Source organism: Pristis pectinata, chromosome 4 (assembly GCF_009764475.1).
Source record: "Pristis pectinata isolate sPriPec2 chromosome 4, sPriPec2.1.pri, whole genome shotgun sequence".
NCBI lineage: Eukaryota > Metazoa > Chordata > Chondrichthyes > Rhinopristiformes > Pristidae > Pristis > Pristis pectinata.
In genome coordinates, this window is record NC_067408.1 from 48,701,962 (window position 1) to 48,722,876 (window position 20,915).

Below are 20,915 nucleotides of genomic sequence, written 5' to 3' on the forward strand. Positions count from 1 at the left end.
CACTGGAACTGCTGAGGACTTTGCACATTCATGAACAATGCATCCACTGTCTCCACAACCAAGTATTTTAGAAATCTGGGATGCAGATTATCAAATCCAGGGGATTCCTTATAACAGATATCCATTGTGAAACTGAGGGTCAGAATACTGCAAGGTCAAATGGCTGCTTTTATCCCTAAGGTAAACTCTCCCAGTATTTCACAGTAATTAACACTGGAGTGTTGCCTAATGAATGGGCAGTGATGAGGTTGCCCGATGACTGTGGGTAGAGGCATTGATGCTAACAATTGATGTAATTTCCTATCAAGGCCATGTAATGCACTGAATTCATTCCAGACTTGGTTTCCTTAATTAGTTTTGCTCTTTGAACAAGCTTCAGCAGTATTGGCCTTGTTGTTAAGTACATCACTGGTAGGTGAATAATTTACGGTGAGGAGGAAACGTGAACTGTCATCCTAGAGCTCCTTCCAGCGTCGGGGAGGAGTAGGGTGGCTTACATTTGTGTGGAGTGGTGTGGGGCCAGCCCCCTTTTCACTAGCCTCACTGTGAAAAAGAGAGGCATACCAGACATCTCTGAAACTTCTTTTTGTCATGTTTTCCTCATCTCCTTTGAGGAAGCCAAACTAGGTGGTGGGATGTGGGGGGAGGTGCTTCTTGTGACTGCTGCATACAGCTCTGAAGAGGTGATGGGTATTGATTGACAGTGGCTTTCAAAAGGCAATTAGAAAGGATTTGACAAGGAAAAGGTATGTTCTGGGCTTTGGAGAAAAGGCAAGGGGTGAGATTAGTTGGGTAGGTCTATCAAAGAATCAGCACAGGCGCAATGGGCATGATCACTTTCTGTGGTGGATAACATTGGAACTTAGCAAATGGCAGTCAGTGTACTCCATTGCCTCAGCACTTCCAGCCTAACAAGTGGTGTAGAGAATCAATGCTGTTGACCGTTATCCAGCCACCTCTGCTGTGGATTTCAGGCAAGTAAAGGCGGAAGGTTGTGTTTGCCCAACTCCAAGTGAAAAATAGGCACTTGGGTAATTCACTTCTGCCAACTGAGAACAGATCACACCTTCAAAAGAAGAAGGTTATGGGAAGAAAACTGGAAGATAGGATAAGTAAAAAGGAAGAAAATATGAAAAGAAAATTTGAAAGAAGAAAATATGAAAAGAGAATAGTTAAAGAAAGAAACTATGCTGAAAAACATCAGCCTGGGCTTGTTGATGGTATTTTGATGTTTGAACTGATAGGAAATCTGGGAATTGCATGCAAATTTCAGTATAAAGAAAGGTCGCTCTAAACCAATAGTCTACACAATATAAGCCTTACGGCCACAGGTCATGAAAACTGTGCTCTGCCTGTGAACAATTCAGTAAAATAACTGAAAAGGAATTGGCTTCAAAATCCTGAACTGTGACTGATCTTTAACCCATCAGGAAATGCCTTGGTAACATGTGCCAGGAGAGAGACACACAGGCATGAACAGACAGGCAGCCAACCCCAGCCACATTGTCTGTGGGTCCTGGACCTTGTGTTCCGGACAGTTTGCTATTACATAAGTGATATATTTTGTGTGCTAATATTCTGGTATTTGAGATACATTTGTTATTTATGCTTGGTTGTAAGCATTGTAATGTATCTCATTGCTGAATGGCTGTAATGGATTGCTATACCTTTGATCCACCCAATTCTTTCAATTTATGCTGATGGCTTTCAATATATTCAGAAAAGTGGAACAACACATTGCACAGAATTGCCCTGTCTGTCACAGCAAGGCTTTCAAACTCTGTAGGCTTGGTTGTTGGTGCCCTCAGGTATCTGAAGCATGCACTGCTCAGAAATCATTGCTTTACATGAGATTAGAATCCTTTGAAGCTGAACCATTGCCAGCTCCCAGGAATGTACTTACTATTTTCTAATGCCAACTTGCAATAAATCATCTCCAGCATTAGAAGGTACAGGAAGTTTGATCGGAGCAGTTGTTAACAGCTAGTTTTGACAAGTTTAAAAGGGAACTTTTGACTTCCATTGAACAAACTGGCCAAAGAACATACAGTCATTTTTGAAGAGTTAAGCTGCCTTATTTCCATGTGTATTGTGGTTACAATGCTGCATTAATGGCTGGTTTTAAGTTTGCTTTAAATTTGTTTACCATTCCTTCTACGAATTGTTAAATAGTAGATATAGTTCACTTGCATTTGACTATTGTTAAATATACAGAAGTCTTGCATCTAATTCACACCCATCACATTCCAGGCATCGTACTTCAATGCCATCCTTTATTACAGATGTAAAGCAATCCTAAAAAAGAAATCTCAGGCATTTCATGCTGAGCTTTTATGACTTCCCACCTGAAATTTAAAAGTGGCATCAATCAGATGGATTAGGGTATACTTGAACTCTAGTTTTGAAGGGGCTTGGGCATTCAGCACTCAAAAATCCCAACCTTATCCCAAATACATGACCATTCATAACAATGTCATAGTTGAACTACTAATATAATCATTGCTTATGTGGAAATTAAGTCTCAAGCATTAAAAGCTCAAATCCTAACTGTGTAATTCTACTTAAGTAGTGTTAACAAGTTAAATATCCCTTGACCTGTACACCTAGCTCTGGTGTGAAAGCAAGAGTTTTATTTAAAAAATTCTTGGGATGTGAATGATGTCAAAAGGCATATAGTTATTGCGTATTCCTACTTATCCTGAGCAGATGGTGTTCGTAAGGCCTTTGACAAGGTCCCACATGGCAGACTGATTTGGAAGGTTAGATTGCATGGGATTCAGGGGGAGCTAGCAAGGTGGGTTCAGAATTGGCTCGATGTTAGGAAGCAGAAGGTGATGGTTGAAGGTCGATTCTCCGACTGGAGGCCTGTGACTAGTGGGGTGCTCCAGGGGTCAGTGTTGGGACCTCAGCTATTTATTATGTATGTAAATGATTTGGATATGAATGTACATGGCACAATTAGCAAGTTTGCTGATGATACTAAATCAGGAGGTCTTGTTGATAGTGAAGTAGGTTACAATGAACTGCAAAGAGGTCTTGATCAGTTAGGGAGATGAGCTGAGGAATGGCAAATGGATTTCAACTTAGATAAGTGTGAGGTGATGCACTTTGGACCTTCAAACTAGGGTAGGACTTATACAGTGAGTGGCAGGGCACTGGTAAGTGTTGTGGAACAGAAGGACCTGGGAGTACGAGTGCACAGTTTACTGAAAGCTGCCATGCAAGTAGACAGGGTGGTGAAGAAGGCATTTAGGATGCTGGCCTTCATCAGTCAGGGCATCAAGTTTAGGAGTAGGGACATTATGCTGCAGTTGGCGAGGCTGCACTTGGAGTATTGTGTACAGTTTGGTCACCCTCTTATAGGAAAGACATTGTCAAGCTGGAGAGGGTGCGGAAGAGATTTACAAGGATGCTACCTGGACTAGAGGTCCTGAGTTATAGGGAGAGGTTGGCCACGCTGGATCTTTATTCCTTGGAGCATAGGAGAATGGGGGGGGGGGATAACCTCATAGAAGTTTATAAAATCATGTGGGGTATGGATAAGGTGGATGGTCGTAGTCTTTTCCCCAGGGTTGGGGAGTCCAAAACTAGAGGGCACAGATAAGAGGGGAGAGATTTAAAAGAGACCTGAGAGGTAAGAGAATGAGCTGCCAGAGGAAGTGGTCATGGCAGGTACAATTGCAACATTTAAGAGGCATTTGGATAGGTACATGGAAGGGAGGGGCTTGGAGGGTTATGAGCTGAACGTGGGCAACTGGGACCAGCAGGGAGGATGCTGTGGTTGGCATGAACTAGTTGGGCCGAAGGGCCTGTTTCCATGGTGTATTACTCGATGACTCTATGGTGATATGTAATTTTGAACTTTAATTAATGGCATTCACAGTGTATGTTTTGTGTTTGATTAATGTAGTGTCCATGGATTCTATTGTGTTACTGTTTGTAGAGGCAAGTAGCAAGGATAAAACTACCGACAAAACATTCATTACTGAAGGCAGTCAACACTGAACCAACAGCAGTTTCTGCTACAATAATGTATCAAAAGTCATGTTACATGGATCCTCTATACTCATTTCATATGGAGGGAAGATGTTCCAATCTGTTCATATTTCTTGAGCTTGCCAACATTTCCAACATAGCTACTGCCTGCTGTTGTCACTGCCCGACCTACTGAACTCTGCTCCATATCAATGTTGATCACAGCACTGCTACTCCCTGAAACAGTGTCTGAAACAGTGACGTCTTAAAATCATCACAATGTAGTGTCCATAAGTTCTTCTGTGTTGCCGTTCTCTATGACAGGGAGTGAAGCAAGTTAACGCTTAACTTACAGCAGTGGCTGGTACAACAATGTATCTTAAATCATACCACATAATAAATGTTTATTATGGACATGAAATGTGAGCTGTTTCTCTTTCCACAGATGCTGTCTGACTTGCTCAATATTTCCAGCATTTTCTGTTTTTATTTACTGCAGCACCAGCTGTCTCAAGCTCGTCACTGTTTCTAACCTGTCAGCCGTTCAGTACTGTACGGAGTAGCACTTGATTAGTTTCACTGCAGCAGATATGAATATCTTAATATCTGCATTTTTCTACATTAGACAATCTGTAAGGCCCTACCTGAATTGTGGGATAAGAAGCTGAGTTGCAGGTAAGGCAGAAAAAATTACAAAAAAGTAATCACGTAGATGCCATGGCCAAGAGAGCTCACCAGTGCCTCTACTTCCTCAGGAGGCTAAAGAAATTTGGTTTGTCCCCTTTGACTCTCACCAACTTTTACCGATGCACCATAGAAAGCATCCTATCTGGATGTATCACGGCTTGGTACGGCAACTGCTCTGCCCAGGACCGCAAGAAACCGCAGAGAGTTGTGGACACAGCCCAGCGCATCACGGACACCAGCCTCCCCTCCTTGGACTCTGTCTTTACCTCTCGTTGCCTTGGCGAAGCAGCCAGCATAACCAAAGACCCCCCGCCCCCACCCAGGACATTCTCTCTTCTCTCCTCTTCCATCGGGTAGAAGATACAGGAGACTGAGGGCACGTAGCACCCACTGTGATAGGACTATTGAACGGTTCCCTTATACAATGAGATGGACTATGACTTCACAATCTACCTTGTTGTGACCTTGCACCTTATTGCACTGCACTTTCTCTGTAGCTGTGACACTTTACTCTGTACTGTTATTGTTTTTACCTGTACTACATCAATGCACCCTGTATTAACTCAATGTAACTGCACTGTGTAATGAATTGATCTGTACGATCGGTATGCAGGACAAGTTTTTCACCGTACCTTGGTACAAGTGACAATAATAAACCAATACCAATATTTAGTTCCATAAATTGTGAAATTTTCAGAATTCCATAAGCATATTTGTTTCTGTAAGGAAAAACAGCTTAAACTACGCAAACATTTAAATAACACCATTAACTCATGTCTATGAAGTGTTTTACCTCAACAACTTTTCTTTTAATACACCTCTCTCAGTGCTCTGCCGTTCATTACTCCAGTCCAGGGATGTGATTGGGTGGTTGACAGGGTGAAACAGATGCATCTGAGGTTGGGCAGTAACGAGGCCTGAGAGTGGTTAAAGTTGAGGCCATTTTCTCCAGGAACACCAAGATGGAGGCTGGAGATCCTGGAGGTGACTATTAGAGAGGGCTGAAATCTTGGAAGTGGGTGTGGGTCAGATCGATGCTGTTGAAGCCTGACGTTGCAGAATCCATCATTATTTATACAGGGCTTTAGAATTTGGTCTATTTCTTGGCAGTTTATCCCCTTCTCTGCTAAAGGTAATAATCCTTCTGCAGTGTGATCATAGAGTTGTACAGCACAGAAACAGGACCTTCAGCCCACCACAACCATGCCAACCTTTTTGCCCATCTACACTTATGGCATCATTTGCCTGCATTAGTTCCGTATCTATCTATGCCTCACCTATTCAAGTGCCTGCCTAAATGTCTCTTAAACAGAGTGATTGTATCTCATTGCACCACATCCTCTGGCAGCAAGTTCCAGATATCAACCACTCTCACTGTAAAAGATGTTTCCCTTTAAACCCCCTTTAAACCATTTTTCTCTGACCTTAAGCCTGTGTCTTCTTGTTTTTGATGGGAAAAAGATTCTGACTATCTACCCTATATGTGCCTCTCATAATTTTATTTACTTCTATCAGGTCACCCCTCAGCCTTCATTGCTCTAGGGAAAGCAAGCCTAGCCTATGCAATGTCTCCCCACAACTAAAGTCCTCCATCCAGGCAACATCCTGATGAATCTCTCTGAACTCTCTCCAGCGTCTTTCAAGCCCAGACATCCAGACTTAAGAACAGCTTCTTCCCCAATGCTATCAGACTTCTGATCCAATCATCCCTTTCACATCCCCTTCCTGGTGGTGCTGCCATGTTCTCAAACCCTTAATTCTACCTCTCTTATTGTTATTGTCAGTTTAACATTTCTTATTGCACTACCATCTTTGCATCATTCTGTTGCTTTGCACTCACCACTGTATAGAGGCGGCACGGTAGCATAGCGGCTAGCGCGATGCTATTACAGCGCCAGCGATCGAGTTTTGATTCCCGTCGCTGTCTGTAGGGAGTTTGTACGTTCTCCCGTGTCTGCGTGGGTTTCCTCCGGGTGCTCTGGTTTCCTCCCACATTGCAAAGACGTACAGGTAGGTTAATTTGGGTTTAAAATGGGCAGCGCAGACTCGTTGGGCCAGAAGGGCCTGTTACCATGCTGTAAGTAAAAGTTAAAATTTAAATTTAATGATGATGAGAGGCATTGATCGTGTAGATAGTAAGAGGCTTTTTCCCAGGGCTGAAATGGTTGCCACAAGAGGACACAGGTTTAAGGTGCTGGGGAGTAGATATAGAGGAGATATCAGGGGTAAGTTTTTTACTCAGAGAGTGTTGAGTGTGTGGAATGGGCTGCCGGCAATGGTGGTGGAGGTGGATACAATAGGGTCTTTCAAGAGACTTTTGGATAGGTACATGGAGCTGAGAAAAATAAAGGGCTATGGGTAAGCCCAGTAATTTCCAAGATAGGGACATGTTTGGCACAGCTTTGTGGGCCAAAGGGCCTGAATTGTGCTGTAGGTTTTCTATGTTTCTATGTATCTGTTGTATTTATTATTAGCATGTATACTGTTTACTCTGTGAGCTTCATGCAAACAAGGAATTTCATTGCACCCTGGTGTATATGACAATAAACTAATCTGATCCTAGCCAGAGAATCACCAGCAATGACTGTCCTTGACCACTTCTTATTTCTCAGCTATATGGCTGCCATTGGCAGCAGAATCCGAAAACGTGATCTCAGTTTCCATATATCTGCTGGTGACACCCAACAGTACATCAGCACCGCCTGTCTCAACCTCTTCACTTTCTCTGAACTGTCTGGTATCCAGTACTGGTGGAGTAGAGAAGATTATTCATAGCTATGGAAAGAGCACAGTTGATGGGCTGAGTGGCCTTTTCTTATTCTCTGCTTTCTTATGTTTGAAGGAGACATCTATAGTGTGCTTTGCCTGGGATCCTTAGCCTTACTTTCAGTGGCAGTAGCATGATTCAGCCTTAGTTTGGGATGGAGTAGACCATGGCAATATGTACAGGAAGTCTGCCGATGCCAGTATAATACTGGCCAGTGTTTGAATAGAACAGCGTCAGTTCTACCTGGCCGATATTTATCTCTCAAACAGCATCTAAAACACATTCTGTCCATTTATGTTAAAGTTGTTTCTCAGCGTGTAAAATAGCCTCAAGACTACAACAGCAGCTTAGCTCGAGGAGTACTTCATTGATTGTTAAAGTGCTTTGACATATTCTGTCAATAAGGACAGGTGATGTATTAAATGCTGGTTTGTCCTTTCTGAAATAAAGTAAGACCCAGGTTGTGTCCAAATAATAACTCAAAATCACCAGTTAGATCTGCTCCAGTTACCAGTGGATAAATGTGGCAACCTGGATCAGACAATGGCTTGTTCCTAGCTCCTCACCAACCCAATGGACCTGTAATATATATAACATAGCACGGATTCGTTCAGTAGCAGTAGGACTTGGACTAACTCTGGGTTCAGCAACTCGCTTGATAATATCCTGAGCCACCCAAGGAACTTTTATATGGGAAGCATATAGAAAAGAGCTCAGTAAAAGTAAGCGCACAGTCAGGTGGAGAATGGTATGAGTCACACAGAGTCCTGAAAGTGAAAAGAAAATTGAGTTAAAATGGATAGAAATTAAATGTTAAAGAATTGTTTAAGGAAACATGATCAAGGAAAGGAAGTCCAAGCCCAGTCTCTTCCTTTTGTTGTCATCACATTCTCCACCATTATCAATGCTCATTTCTCTTGACAAAGGAATTAATTACTCACTAGAATGTGAATGTGGTGACAACAGGATATTCGTTTGCAAAATGCTTTTGTAAAACTTCAAAAACTCCAAAAAACAGGAAAGTCCTTTATAAGAGAAACTGTAACCATAGAGATCAGGAAAGTCTCAGTTGGATCATGTTTATTTTAACAGTGATCTCGGTGGGAGCAACAATTGAAATGCTACAATCAGCCTCAGTACCTCAGTACCTCCAGGGTGGGAACAAAACAGACAGGATCACATTGCTGATTTCTCCAGCAATCTCTGTTGAATTATGTAGGTTAATGTTAGGTTGTATGGAATATTGTTGTGACAGGGGAGTTTGCCAATGGCCACTTCATCATCCTTGGAGGAAACATCAGACTCTTTGGAGTTTAGGGATTATACAGCTCAATGTTTTTATTGGTTGGGATTGCTGGAGGCTTCTGCCACAGGGTTTGGGAAACTCACTGACCTCTAAAAAAAAATTTCAGTTACTTGGCCATTGTTTACCAGTAAATACTGGTCGCAGTCAAAAGTTCCTTTTGGTCTTGGAAGTGTTTTATTTATTGTGCTGTTCTAGTTACAGATTCTTTTTTTTTGAACGATCATATTTTCTAAACTGAACAGGAGCATGCCAAACTAGCAACAATGGAAAATATAGGTTGCATGGTGTAGCAAAGCAAAGAATTATAGAAGCACAAATAGACTACAAATACAAAAGAAATGTTCACAGATGTGGCATCATGCTCTTGAAGCACATTCAGACATCATTGGTATTTTCCCAGAATGCACCATTCTCAAGGGCATATTGGGCACATATGAATGGTGTGAGGCGTGGGCATGCAGTGGGTGACGCATATGAGGACTCTAGACGGACAAGTTAGCTGCGCAGCCCTTCTTAGTTTGGAATGTTGCCCAGAATCTGTTCCCTGTCCCATTGCCTCACAATTCTGGAATTTTATTTGGGTGTTTGGTTATTCCATGAAGTCGGACACCAGCAGCTCACCAGCAGACCTGTTCACCCAGATTAAGAAATAAATTGGAGACAACAGGATAAAAAGATCCTGGAAGCACCAGATTGCAATCTTCCTCCCAACGTACAGGTCAATACCCAACCCCACTTATAGTTATTCTCCAGCTAAAATGCTAATGAACCATTGACTTAGGATGAGATCAGGCCTGATGCAACCTAACTTGGAGGGGAGAGTGGAGGAGAGGAAGCCAAGCCGGACACGACGAAGGAAGACAGTTCTGTGTAGGCGACGAGGTATGGGTACAGACTTCACGATCAGGTACAGGCACGTGGACAGGATCTGGGAGAAGTCATTGAAGTAAACAGAAACACGAACTATTTGGTAAATGTAGATGGGAAATTCTAGAAGATTCATGCAGATCCTTTGCTGGCCACATACAATTCAATGGAAGCAAGAGATGATGTGAGACTGAGTTGCATGATATGGTTCATCTGGGAACATTGTTTGCTTTGGGACAATGTATCACATTCAGAGATTGCCCCTGGAAAATGGGGGCATACAGTCACCCTAACAATATCATTCTACGATTTGGCTCCACTTTTTGCATCTTCTAGGATACATTTGTTTTTTTTTTAATTTCTCTTAGTTCTCTTGTTTTTGCACATTGTAAAATTTGACAGTATCTTCACTCATTTGAAGTGCTCTCCTCGTCACTCCATTGGGAATTGCACATGCCTGCAGGAAGTTTGGCCTTATAGCCTCAAGGCAGGTTCTGTAAGAAGCAGAAGTGTAGTTCCAGGTAGAGGAAGAGCCATGCAATACAACCTGAGTGACTCAACATCATGCAGACAAGTTGAGCCAGGGCTTTCAACTGCATGTGGAAGCATTGTACTTGAAATTGTTTCTCACTGAGACATGGATATACAGGAGATTCAACAGAAGACTGTAGCTGTGTGATATCATAGCATGAGCTGCAAACTTAGAAGACGTTCATAGACAATTGCTTACGATTTAAGATTATGCATTGCCCACCTGGTATGTTTGCAGTGTGTACCAGTTTTGCTAGATTGTGCCACCTTCCTCTGTATCTGTTCCCTCGGGAGTGGTGCCTTGTTAGGAATTGTGCACTTTTGTCCTGTGAGGAGGATGACAACATGTCAAACAGAAGCATAGTCCCTTCACCGACCACATGCAGCAAGATACCATACCAGCCTGTCACTCGCCTGTGGAATCTATTTTGTGTCTCCACATTGATCATTGTTGTGTTTAATTTCTACCTGTGACCCATTTTTACTCACTACCCTCCATAACCCACTTAAAGTCCTTCTTACTGAAGATGAAAATTACAGGTGCAGCTACATGGGGGTCTGGCTGTTCACTGCACTCTCAGCCTGCTTTGCTTAGGAGCCAAGACAGAGGGAGAGGATTCATCCTTGTGAGACAACCTCAGGTTTAATAACTTCTAATTTCTGCCACTCCATCCCTCCTCCACGACTGAACAACCTACTAACACCAAAACACAAAAAACTGCAGATGCTGAAAAACTGAAATAGATACAGAAAATGCTGGATTGTGGGTCAGAGAGAGGCAGTCAACATTTCAGGTCAATGACCTTTCAGTCATTCTGAGGATGGCAGAAGTTTACAGCATGACAGGAGGGCACTTAGCCTGCACTGCCCCTCCTGGGTAAAAAGAGAACTATTTGAGTTTTTTCACACAAACCAGATCTCAATCCCAGATCTTGATAGTGATGACACTTCAGGTGATTATCCAGGACCCAAGCTGTGGGATGCTGTCTCCACCATTCTTTGGTTTCTTACCCCCACCATCCTTTGGTGAAGATTTTTTTTATTTTAATGCCTCTCTAATCCTACCAATTACCGTAAATCTATGTCCCTCAGCAATGCCAAGGGAAACAAGTCCTCTCTGCTCATTGTATGCCTCTCATAATAATATCATACACTCCTCTCATTCTCCATTCCAAGAAAGCATCCCCAACCTATACAATCGTTCTTCATAACTACAGTACTCCAGCCCTGGCAACATTCTCATGAATCTGCTCTGTACTCTACCCCATACTATCACATCCTTTCTTTGATGTGGTGACCAGATCTGTGAGTACTAAGCTGTGACATAATGTGCCAATCTGTTTTAATATTCCTTGAATCACCTTATCTGCCTGTCCCACTACATTTAGGTATTTGTGGACATGCACTTCCAAGATCCCTCCATTCCTCTCCAATGTTTAGAATGCCACTATGTATTATGCATTTGCTTGTTTTGTTTGCTTTTTCCAAATGCTTTGCCTCACAACAGAATTTTATTTGCCACATTTGTTAATTTGACCAACTATTGGTATCTTCTTGCAGATTACTCTATTGTTCTGTACAATTAACATTCGAACATAGAACAGTACAGCTCAGTATGGGCCCTTCAGCCCATAATGTTGTGCCGACCTATTTAAACCTATTCCACAATCAATCTAACCCTTCCCTCCTACACAGCCCATAACCCTCCATTTTTCTTACATCCATGTGCCTATCTAAGAGTATTTTAAATTTCCCTATTGTATCAGCCTCTACCACCACCCCCAGCAGTGCATTCCAGGCACCCACCACTCTCTGTGTAAAAAACCTACCTCTGACATCTCTCCTAAACTTTCCTCCACTCACTTTAAACGGATGTCCTCTGGTATTGGCCATTGCTGTCCTGGAGAAAGGTGCTGACTGTCCACTCAATCTATGCCTCCTATCATCTTATACACCTCAATCAAGTCGCCTCTCATCCTGTGTCACTCCAAAGAGAAAAGCCTTAGCTCGCTCAACCTTTCCTCATAAGATATGTTTTCTAATCCAGGCAGCATCCTGGTAAATCTCCTCTGCACCTGCTTTAAAGCTTCCATATCCTTCCTATAATGAGGCAACCAGAACTGAACACAATACTCTAAATGTGGTCTAACCAGAGTCTTATAGAGCTCCAACATCACCTCGCAGCTCTTGAACTCAATCCCCCGACTAGTGAAGGTCAGCACACCATACACCTTCTTAACCATCCTATCAACTTGCATGGCAACTTTGAGGGATCTATGGACTTGGACCCCAAGATCCCTCTGTTCCTCCACACTGCTAAGAAACCTGCCATTAGCCTTGTACTCAGCCTTCAAGTTCGTTCTTCCGAAGTGTATCACTTCACACATTTCTGGATTGAACTCCATCTGCCGCTTCTCCACCCAACTCTGCATCCTGTCTATATCGTGTTGTAACCTACTACAACCTTCTACACTATCCACAACACCTCCAACCCTCACGTCATCTGCAAACTTACTAACCCAGCCCTCCAGTTCCTCACACAAGTCATTTATAAAAATCACAAAAAGCAGGGGTCCCAGAACAGATCCCTGCAGAACACCACTAGTCACCGACCTCCAGGCAGTATATACAGTACACCATCTGAAACAACCCTCTGCCGTCTGTGGGCAAGCCAATTCCGAATCCACGCAGCCAAGTCTCCATGGGTCCATGCCTCATGACTTTCTGGATGAGTTTACCATGGGGAACCTTGTCAAACACCTTACTAAAGTTCATAAGCACCACATCCACCACTCTACCTTCATCAATTTGTTTTGTCACCTCCTGGAAAAACTCAATTAGGCTCATGAGGCACGACCTGCCACTCACAAAGCCATGCCAACTGTCCTTACTAAGGCTATGCTTCTCCAAATGCTTGTAAATCCTGTCCCTAAGAATCCTCTCCAACAGTTTGCCCACCACTGACATAAGACTCACTGCTCTATAATTCCCAGAATTATTCCCATTACCTTTCTTGAACAACAGAACAACATTTGCCATCCTTCACTCCTCTGGTACCACTCCTGTGGCCAGGGAGGACGTAAAGATCATCATCAATTCCCCAGCAATCTCTTCCCTCGTTTCCTGTAGTAACCTGGGGAATATCCCGTCTGGCCCCGGGGGCTTATCTATCTGAATGTTTTTCAGAAGCTCCAACACTATCTCGTTCTTAACCTCAACATGCTCCAGCACATTAGCCTGTTCTATGCTGACTGCAGTTTCGTCAAAGTCCCTCTCCCTGGTGCACACTGAAGAAAAATATTCATTAAGGACCTCCACTACCTCCTCCCCCTCCAGGTACATGTTTCCCCCTTTATCCCTGATTGGTCCTACACTCACCCTAGACATCCTCCTGTTCTTCACATATGTATAGAACACCTTGGGGTTTTCCTTAATCCTACTCACCAAGGCTTTCTCATGTCCCCTTCTAGTTCTCCTAAGTCCCTCCTTAAGGTCCTTCCTGGCTACCTTATAATTCTCAAGAGCCCTGCCTGATTTTTGCTTCCTAAACCTTAAGTATACTTTTTTGTTCCTCTTGATTAAATGCTCCACCTCCCTTGTCAACCATAGTTCCTTCACCCTACCATCCTTCTACTGTCTCAGTGGGACAAATCTATCCAGAACTCCATGCAAGTGATCCCTAACCAACCTCCACATTTCTGCTGTGCATTTCCCTGTGAACATCTGTTCCCAATTTATGCTCCCAAGTTCCTGCCTAATACGATCGTAATTAGCAATTAAATACTTTCCCATATTGTTTGCTCCTACCCTTGTCCATGGCTATGCTAAAGGTCAGGGAGCTGTGGTCACTACCTCCGAAATGCTCGCCTACCAAGAGGTCATTACCTACTACCAGATCCAGCATGGCCTCTCCTCGAGTTATACTGTGTCAGGAATCCTTCCTGGACACACCTAACAAATTCTTCCCCATCTAAACCTTTTGCACTAAGGAGGTTCCAATCAATATTAGGGAAGTTGAAGTCACCCATGAAACAACCCTGTTAATTTTGCACCTTTCCAAACTCTGCCTATTTACCTGCTCCTCAGTGTCCTGGTGGATGTTGTGGTGCCTATAGAATACTCCCAATAGAGTGATTGCTCCCTTCTTGTTTCTGATTTCCACCTACACTGACTCAGTAGATGATCAGACGTCCTCCTTTTCTGCAGCTGTGATACTATCCCTGATTAGCAATGCCATTCCACACAGTCCTCCCCCCCCCCCCCACCCCCACCTCCTCTTTTACCTCCCTCCCTATCCCTTTTGAAACATCTAAACCAGTTGTTGTCAGTTTTGGTGCCATCAACAAGGTAAGGTACTGGATGACTGCCAAAGCTCAGGAAGCCACATCCAATCAATTCAGCAGATTCAGAACATGAAAGCAAGTGACTGAGGAAATAGGAGAAAATGGGAACATTGGAAAATTGTAGTTGTCACCGTAAATCCTACTTGCATGACTTGGCTAGAAAGTAAAGAGGAGAAGCCCTGGGTAGTCTTGCTTTCTGTTTGGTTTATTTGACATTTAAGGTTCTATAAACAAGGAAACCTGACCGCAAAATGAGCAACAAGAGGCATTTACTTAAACTTCCTACATTCCTTTAACACTGGCAGGTTCTTCCAAGTGTGAAATGTTTATAAAATTCCCTTTTGGAAGTTATTACAGAATCTACTACTGTCACCATTTCAGGAAGTGTATTCCAGATTGTAACTCATTCATTGTAAAGCTAATATACGAAGATCTGAGTAACAGCTACTGGTACAAGCAACGAGAGGGTGAACTGGCGCCTAAGGAACTATGGAAGTAGTCAACAGAGAGAAAAGAATGAATATTAGTGAGAAATAAATGAACTAACTTCTTTAAAGCATAATTCTTGGCATAAGTGGGCTTTAAAAGAAACAAAATAATGTAGATGCTGGACATCTTAGAAGCAGAAAATAAGTAATATATTTAGTAGATCAGACAGTATCTATGAAGAGGGGAAGACAAGATCAGCATTTCAGGTCAAAGTTATGTCAATTTTTCTTTTTAAGATACTGGAGAATAGCCAGTAAATTAAACTAAACTTGTACTTAATTAAGTTAAAGAATTTGCAGAGAGGATTTTGCATTTTTTTTTTCTGTGTGTCCATTCCCATACAGGTCAGATCCAGATCATACTCACAATTTAACAATACATACGTAGAGAGGAATTGGTCACATTTTTTTAATCTATTCATTTTTGGTGAACTGGACATTGTTGGCAAGGCCAGCAGTAACTTCCCATCCCTAACTCCCTTGAGAACCTGTTGATGAGCTGCCTTCTTGAAGTGCTGCACTCCTTCCAGTGAAGGTACCCCTACAATGCTGCTGGGGTGAGAAATTCCTGGATTTAGAAGAAGCAAAGAAGGAATGGAGATATATCTCCAAGTCAGGATGGTGTGTAACTTGGAGGGGAACCTGCAGGTTGTGGTATTTCCATATACCTGCCGCTCTTCTCCTTATTGGTGGCAGATGTCATGGATTTGGGAGGTGCTATCGGGTAGCCTAGGCAAGCAATTGCAAAGCATGTTGTAGATGATTCACACCACAGCTACATGGTACCATTTTTAAACCTGGTATTAGATAAGCCACAAATGTTATAAAACAGTTATCTAGTTCTGAGAAAAGATTATTGATTTTTCTGTGAGGTGGATTTTCCACAGAAATATGTCAGATTTGTAAGGATTGGTGCGGCTTCTGGCTTTGACTCACTGTGCTCTTCTGTTCTCTTTTGGGAATGTGTTTTGGTGGCGACAGGAAGTGGAGAAAATTATTGGAGGAAATGGCTTTGGCTGCTGTCTCAGAAATTGTGGTCAGCAATACCAGCTGCAACACCAAGCAACTTTTTATTATTTTAGATAACAGCTTTGCTTACCTCTGCAGTTGGGTGCTCTGCAGATGATTGGTCTGCAGTTACTCCCCTTCCAACTGGTCATTCCCTAATCAGGGATAGGCATTAAATGCTAGCACTCTTCATATCCCGTGAAAGAAAGAAAATTGAAAATTAAATTTGAGTTCTTGAATTGCAACCTCGCATTATTATTTTTACAATCTAACCATAATATAGTCATTCTACAGTTTATGACTTTAAAGATTTGGCTTTCACAAGGCAGATTGTCTTCTGCAGGCATACAGTGATGAAATGAGAACCTAGAGGAAAGACTCTGATCCACCTGGATCTTCACACTTCACCATCACAATTATATTATATCCTGTTAGAAATAGTTCATTGGCCAGCATTTAGCAGTATGGGGATCATAGATGAAGAAACTTGACTACAGGGCTGAATACTTTCAAGTCTGAAGTATATACGACATAACTGTTAAAACTTATGGTCCTTGTGGAAATCTGTTGCAGTGGATGATGCCATTACAAGGAGGAGGTGCTACAAGAAACCAGTACCGTGTAGCACACTCAGCCTGGACACAACCAGGAATAGAGGTCACAGTGAAAGAAACACAAGAGCTGAGATAGATGGGGGCAAGGTGACAACGTTGGCATGGACTGGTTGGGCCGAAGAGCCTGTATCCGTGCTGTCTTGCTCTATGACAAAACGTCACTTGGAAGGCCGACCAAGGTTAAGGGCCTTTCAGCACTCTGTCATTGCACAGAAAAATTCAACTATATCTATGGTGCTGGAATATTCTGTTTTGTAAACCCCTCAATTATAAACACACTGCCAGATATCTTCATTCCATACATAAGCAATCTGAATGCCCTAAATTAGATTGTAGGCTGGAATATAAGCCATGTACACATTACCCTACATGTGAATCATCTTGGTTTCTTTGATTAGATTCCAACCTGAAATTTATTGGTAATAATTTATTATTACATATATTGTTTGCTGATGTTAGACACATTTCTCAAGGTCGCTCAGAGAATACGTTCCAAGATATTTGCTTTTGATTGACTCAGGATCAGGTCCAGTTATTACATTCCATTGCACCTGATCCCTCTCACCAACACCATCCACTACCACCACCATCCCAACCCCCATCCCACCCTCAACCCCTTTAAAATCCATTAGTAAAACAAGCCGCCAACACTCAATGCCTACGTCAGGATAATTTAGTGATTAGAATGGCCCTGGAATCATATTGCCAAGAAGTGCCATGCACTGGAACCACATTTCAGCATGAGCCATTGACTTGGGGAAAACTGAGTTGAGGTATGAGGAGGAAGCGAAGTGAATGAGAACTGGAGGTTTTCTGAGTTGAAATCATGGCTCAGTGAATGAATGAAACTACTGTCAATTCTTTCCCTCCAAACTGGGACAAGAATGGCATAACTCCTTGAAAAATGAATAGGAAAGATTGAAATATTCAGAGAGGAGTATAAACCAAAGAGGTTTTCAGCAATGAGCTCACTGAGTGCTTCGTAGCAAATACTGATGAAATAATATGCATCTCCGGATGAAGATATCCCAGAACAACTATAGAGCAAGTGTCAAGTCACTAACAATAGATATCAAAAGCACTAAGAAAGGTTTTGCTAACAACCTTGTCCTCAATGTGACCCATACACATCTTATAAACTGTATGACAGCGAGTTGGCCCTGTGTACTACTGAACTCCAATTTTCGCATGCAAACCAGAGAAATAAAAAGAACTTTCTTTTTATCCAGGAGGGCTGTAACAGTGCAAATACAATTCTATTCAGAGTTGTGCTCTGTGGCGTGTTTAGCAAACAGTATGATACAATAGGTCAGGAAATTTGATTTTCAGTCAATTCAGGACAGCAGAAGAAAGAGTTGTTCAGTGGATAATGCTGCTTCTGATCTAAACATTGTGGGTGGAAAGAAATTTTGGCAGCACACTACAGTCTCATTTAACTCTCACGGCACTAGATTGGAACATAGGAACAGGAACATGCCATTTAGCTCTTCAAGTCTGTTCTGCCATTCAGTGACATTATAGGTGATCTCTGACCTAATGCCAGAAACACACCAACGTTCCATAAGCCTGGGTTAAAATCTATCAATATCATATTTAAAGTTAACATGGAATTTAGCATTAATTTGTGGAAGGAACTCCAAGAGCCTATCAACATTTACATTTGGGCATGTTTCGATGCTCTCAGGCCTGGCTCTAATTTTTAGACATGATGCATTGTGCTAGAAATTCATTCACACATCTCCAAACAAAAAGTGTTCTGTTGAAAACTGTGTTAACATAGAATGGAATAATTTAAGAAGTATATAAGAAATAGCAGCAGGAGTAGACCATTTGGGTTGCTGTACCTTCTTCTCCATTTATTTAGATTAAGGCACATGCTTCTGGTGTCTTCGTGCCCATTGGTAACGTTGTCTCCTCAGCATTTGGTGAGATTTCCCTGGTCATTAGAACTTTTCTTTCTGGTGTGAAATTCCTCCAAATGATGCCAACGGTAGTGTGACAGCCACAATTCATCTACAGCAAGATTTTCAGTCATAGAAAAATGACGGTCCTTGTTCACTGACAAGTCAACAAAATTTTAGTTGGAGAATTGTGTGCAGTTCTGGTCTCCATACTACAGAAAGGATGTAGAGGCTTTGGAGAAGGTGCAGAAGAGGTTCACCAAGATTTTGCCTGGATTGGAGAGTATTAGCTATCAGGAAGGGTTGGACAAACTTGGATTGTTTTCTTTGGAGCACTGGAGGTCATGAGGTGTCCTGATAGTAGTATATTAAATTATAAGAGGCATAGGTAGGGTAGATAGTCAGCCTTTTATCACAGGGTGGAAATGTCACCCTGGGAAAAAGGGGGTATAGGTTTAAGGTGAGAAAGGGTAAGTTTAAAGGAGATGTGTGAGGCAAGTTTTTTTTACACAGAGAGTGGTAGGTGCCTGGAACACGCTGTCAGAGGAGGTGGTAGAAGCAGATATGATCACAACATCTGAGGCATTTAGAAGGACACATGAACAGGCAGGGAATAAGGAATATGGACTATGTGCAGGCAGATAGAATTAATTAGATTGGTATCATGGTCGGCACAGATATGGTGGGCCAAAGGGCCCGTCATGTGCTGCATTGTTCTATGTTCTATGTCTATGTTCGATGAGTGTGATTGGCCCTTTAATGCTGCTTAAATGGCCAATCACACTCAACCTGAATTCACAGTCAGACTGCTGTAGGCAACTCTGCAGCCTCACAGCTTACTCTGCACACTGCCTGCACTGGAAACTGATCCACCCTTGCCTTCAAACACTGTCCTGCAACCAAAAATGGACTTACAATGGGGACTTGTCTTGGCCTGCCATTCTTCTTCATGGATGACATTGATGTGCATCAGAGGCTCCCAGGCCCCGAAGGCATTCAGAGGAACCACATCAAAGGAGACAAAGAAGGAATCATTTTCCCATGACCTTATCCACCAGGCTTCAAATGGAACCCTGCTCTTCGCCACACTTCTAAGAGGAGCAATGTCTACACAAGCTGTGCTTCTACAATGTAGTCCACACTAAGCTCATAAAATCTCACATTCACACCTATGCCCTGACTGCTCTCAGAGGCCAAGCCAAGGTAAGATAAGATTTCTTTATTAGTCACATGTACATCGAAACACATAGTGAAATGCATCTTCTTGCATAGAATGTTCTGGGCACAGCCCGCAAGTGTCGCCACCTTCTGGCGCCAAGAGAGCATGGCCACAACTTCCTAACCTGTACATCTTTGGAATGTGGGAGGAAACCAGAGCACCCAGAGAAAACCCACGCAGACACGGGGAGAACGTACAAACTCCTTACAGACAGCAGCCGGAATTGAACCCAGGTCGCTGGCGCTGTAAAGCGTTACGCTAACCGCTACACTACCGCACCACTACACTTAGCTTCCTCGCCTTGGGATCATTCCAGCCTACAGCTGCTGATGCATGCTACATATTGCCATTCACTACTCACAGCAGCATTAGGGAGGTCAGTGACACTCTCTACTCCAGAAGACGAGACTTTATTGACTTCTGCATCATTCAATAGCCAGCAGACCAGGCATGGGGATGTGCAGCTTCCCCAAAATGCAGGCACGCATAGACTTCAGTCATGTGGCCTTTGCAACATATTCTCAGCCCACAGCTAGACCTTAACAGGAATGGAGGACACTCTCTCAATATGCAGTTTGTAGGGGGATCATCAGTAGACCCTTCTAATGGTCAGTTCCAGCCAGGCTGGCAGCTTGCACAACTCATTCATTCCTAGGCAGAACACAGTTGTCTCTCACCTCCAGGCACCACTCTACCTATAACAGCACAATAACAAGCAGGCCACTGTCAGGAGCTTGGTGGAGCCATGTGTGAGGCTTGCATGTTCTCTCTGTGACCGCATGGGTTTCCTGCAGGTGGTCTGGTTTCCTCCCACATCCCAAAAATGCTTGTGTTGATAGGTTAATTGGGTGCTGTAAATTGTCCTTAGTGTGTGGGTGAGTGGTAGAATTTAGGGGGAATTGAAGGAATGTGGAGAGAATTAAATGGGATTAACATAGGATTAGTATAAATGGGTGGTTGATGGTTAGCATGAACTCAATGGGCTGAAGGGCCAGTTCTTGTGTTGTATGTCTTATTGACGCTATGTCTTTGACAGTGGGCTTGCTGGAAATGATACTTCCCAGCCTGCACCTGGCAGTGCTCTATATATCTAGCAGCCAGGTTTGTCCTGCCCTGCTGTTCACTGCACAATTTGTCCATCAGCTGAGCTCAGCTATTCCCTGCTGAGATGGAGCAAGGGGAGGAGCACAATGGCCACAAAGAATGGAG